Source organism: Eleutherodactylus coqui, unplaced genomic scaffold (assembly GCF_035609145.1).
Source record: "Eleutherodactylus coqui strain aEleCoq1 unplaced genomic scaffold, aEleCoq1.hap1 HAP1_SCAFFOLD_322, whole genome shotgun sequence".
Lineage (NCBI taxonomy): Eukaryota > Metazoa > Chordata > Amphibia > Anura > Eleutherodactylidae > Eleutherodactylus > Eleutherodactylus coqui.
Genome location: NW_027101797.1, coordinates 97,417 through 101,411, shown reverse-complemented (window position 1 = coordinate 101,411; position 3,995 = coordinate 97,417). Strand labels below are relative to the sequence as shown.

At 52.5% G+C, this 3,995-nt stretch overlaps 1 pseudogene; it reads left to right on the top strand.

Annotated features, from left to right (window-relative positions):
* The first annotated feature begins 1,869 nt into the window (after positions 1-1,869).
* LOC136591301 (U2 spliceosomal RNA) lies at positions 1,870-1,997 on the top strand (annotated as a pseudogene).
* Positions 1,998-3,995: the final 1,998 nt, after the last annotated feature.

Sequence of the window (3,995 nt, the reverse complement as noted above, 5' to 3'; positions counted from 1 at the left end):
GCTGCGTTGCCCCATGCTATTAGGTTCTATTGAACCTAATAGCACAATGCACACGATGCGTAATTCCACCGCGGAATTACGCACCGTGAAATCTCCCGTTGTCACCCGCAGCATGTTCTATTTGCTGCGGGTGTACGCGCTGACGGCTTCCATTGCAGTCAATGGAAGCCGTCCGTTCACGCTATCTCCCGCTGCAACCAGCGGAAGATAGCGTGAAAAAACGCTTCCCCGCCTACCGCCGCGCGTCATATGACGCGGCCGGCGCATCATATGACGCGGCCGGAGCGTCACGTGACACGGCCGGCCGCGTCATGTGACGCGGTGGGCGTGTCACATGACGCAACGGCGGTGGGCGTGAAAGCGTCTTCACGCGATCTTCCGCTGGTAAGTATGGGGTCTCTGGGGGGCGCCGTGACGGGCTTCACTGCGTAATATTACGCGGCGGAGCCTGTCACGCTCGTGGGAAGGAGGCCTTAGGGGCCTCGTTGCTCTTTCTAATGGGCAAGGATTGGCTTTGTTTAGTGCTTTGAGAAAGGGATGAGAAGAGGTTCAGGTCCTGGTTATCTCTGTTTTGGCCACTAGATGGTGCTGTGGTGCATTGATATTTGAACTGCACTATACTTTAATGGAGCCTGCTGTCGGTCTGAGAGCTCCGGGGAGAGGACCTCCGTTCCCCCGCTGCACGTCAGAAATAGTGAGTACTGCTTTAAACTTTGCCTGGTGTTGATGTGCTGGGAGGATCACAGTATCCTCTCTTTTTTACTTTAACTTTTCTGCTCTGGTCTGGCTAGTATGCCAAGCAGCCTGCTCGACTCAGGGGGGAGGGGGGGCGAGATGGCCGCTGCCTCACAGGGAGCTAGAGACTAGGTGCAGATCTTCCGGTGTGCCCGCCCGTGCTGATTGTCGGCTCTGGGGAGCAGGAGGGGGAAAACCACCAGCGCGGGAATTAGTCCAGCGGGGGATCACCCTGATGAGTGTATGTGCCGCCGAGTTGCAGGTTGGTGGCCACGGCGGTATATTCAGAGGGAGGGAGCCGCGGCTGTGTATTTGCAAGGCGCTGCGGTGAGAGCGCGGGCACTGAGGGTGACAGAGCCTCCCCTCCAAGTCGGCAGGGGTTACCTTGTGCCGTAGTCCTCTGCTTGGGGCTCCGTGAGCGGTCCTCGCCGGGTGTTTCTGAGCGCGGTACTTGTCGGGTTAGGCCGCGGGCGCGGGCCGCTGTGCAGGGCCGCGGCTCTTCGGCTTCTTTTTGGCGGCTGGAGATCACCAGGTGAGCCTTGTCCGGGCCGGTTGTGGGTCCTGGTGGGTCCCCAGGTGCTGTGCTCTTGTCTGCCTCTGTTTGGGTTACTGATTTGACCCAGAAAAGGGCTGAAAAGGGAGATTCTGTGGAGGAGCAAAACAGCGTGCGACCTCTCTCCTTGCTTGCTAAGCCACGCCCCGGGCCATAGTGTTTTTACGTCCTCCCGAAGTGGGCTTTATTCTCTGAGGACGTAAAAACATGTGTCCTGCAGAGAATAAAGCCCCTCGGGCTCTGGACGTGACAGCTCCATGCTGTCGGTGTCCGCAGCATGGAGCTGTCATCCGGGGCTGTTCGGACCCTCCCACCCCTGGCATTGCGATCGGCGCTATGCAATGGATATGGATGCATTAGACACCCGCAGGTAGTAAAATACCGGCGGATGTCATTTTTCCCTGCAGGCGCGGGTCCCGCGTGCAGGAAAAAATCCGGACATGCTCCATTCAGGCGCGGGTCTCCCGCGGGGACGGCTCACCACGGTTGAGAAGGCGTTGGGCGGGGCTATGCAAAGGTCTTCCGGCTCCCTCAGTGCATTGTGGGTGTGCCCGGAGTGCTGGCTGAGCGTGTTGCATCTGATACGTCCCCTATCTGGGGATCATATATTAAATGGATTTTTAGAACAGGGAGCTGGAAAAAGTGCTTGCTCTGTCCACTCCGCACATTGACCTGGTATTGCAGTACCTCCAGTACTGGTGCACCCCCTTTCCTACAGCAGTTTCCAAAAGCAGGAAAAAAAACTGATGAGCAAGAGGTGCAGCGCAGCTGCGGCTGCTAACAACCAAGCACTTAGATTTAGGCCTCATGTCCACGTGATACATGGCGGAAGTATCGCATGATACTTGTGCGACGGCTCGTGTTTTTGCGTGATGTCCTGTAGTTTTTATTTGTACCATTTTGGAGTTTATAAGACTTTTTTATCGCTGTTTATTATAACTTTTTTTTGAGATAGGAATCGGTTACGTGCACACTTCCCATAGACTTGTACAGGGACCCTTGGTGCGCAAATGTGCACAAAAATAGAGCATGGTGAGGTTTTGCACGCATGCGAAATGTGTGAGTAAAGAGAATTCTGAAGGCATCCATTGAAACAAATATGTTTGTGTGAAGCGGCCCTTACTGTACTTTTGTTAGCACGAATCAAGCACATTTGCAAGCGCAAAAAAACACGCAACCATGCCGCCATTTATTGAAATGGGCAATTAGTGTAATTAGAATAATACATGTTCTGCCCCTGCAGAAATGCACGAGAAAATAAAGGGGACTGCTTTTTTTTTTTAACAAAATGCGCATGCAAAATACACTTATGTGAAGGAACTCGCTGCAATCAGCGGGTTCTACTGACGTGTATTTTGCATGTATATTTTTCATGCGTAATATGCTGTGCAAATACATCTGTGTGAATCTGGCCGAAGAGCCCACGGTGGTATGCGTAAAACGCTGCGTCTCTGCGGTGAGAACACAGTCGTGGACATGAGCCCTAAGGCTGGAGCTCTATGGAGTCTTTCGCCATGACATGGGTCATGTGACCAAAGATCGCTGTGCAGCCCTGTGAACTTGCACTCTCAAATATATCAATGGGGTCGCGCAAGTTCCCACAACCTATAAATTGCTTAAACCTCTACGAGGTTGGATTTTTGCAATATATTGGTCGCAGCTACTTGTGAGTTGTATCGCAACTCCATTGTCTTCAGTAAGGCCGGTTGCACACGACCGCTTCACATTCCGAATGCGGGATACCACAGCAGAATCTGCCCGTTAACCCAGACGGCGACCCTGCGTTCCTGCAGAATCTGTAATGCGGATGACCGCGAGAGTGAAGGAAGTAGCAGTAGTATGTATCTTTCAATGCGTGTGATTTGCTGCGGATCCTCCGTGTGGACGACGACTGTGGATTGAACAATAGGAAACCGGTGGTGTGAAGCCGGCCCGAGAGTGTGAGGTCGCAGGGCTATACAGCAATCTTGGTCGCGTAGCACTAGTCTCATTGCATGACTACGACTCCGCCGTTCATGGGAGCTCAGTGCTTGACCATCTCCGTCAGCTCCACAGAAGTGAATGGAGAAGTAGTCACACGTTTAAAGAAATCTCATCCATATAATGCGGAAAAACAATCTACAGTTTAAATTGACCTGTGGGGCGGATTTTAAAGCTGCCCCTTCAGCAGCGCTCTGCACTCACACTATAGCAGGTTAGTGTAAGAGCGCAGAGTGCTGCTGAAGGGGCCACGGGATTGTTCCTTTTAGAACAAAAGTTCCTGGCGGGAACAAATCCCAATCATCATCTTCCGTCAAGTCACTAAGATGACTAATCCGATATTTTTGTATCTAAGTGAACTGAATATGGCCGCCACCACAACTTGCCTCCAGCTTTCCTAGTCTTCTGCACAACATCATTGCATGTCTACACCACTTTGTTTTCAGGAGCCGAGGCAAGTGGGGTGACGACTACCGAGCGAGGCTCTGTTCGTGTCAGTGGTAGGGAGCTCCATGATGGTCATCAGGTTACCAACATGTTCTATCACCCAGCTTTCCTAGTTCCTGAATGGCCAGCTTCACAGAGCGCCACTTTTTACAACCCATACCCGTCGCTGAGGTCAAGAAATACCCCAAAAAGCATTAGAGGAGGGGGGAAACCTGGTTTTCTTGCCCCATGTGCCCATCCCAACCAGCCTCTGTAATTACCCCCGCCGTCGGACATAAAA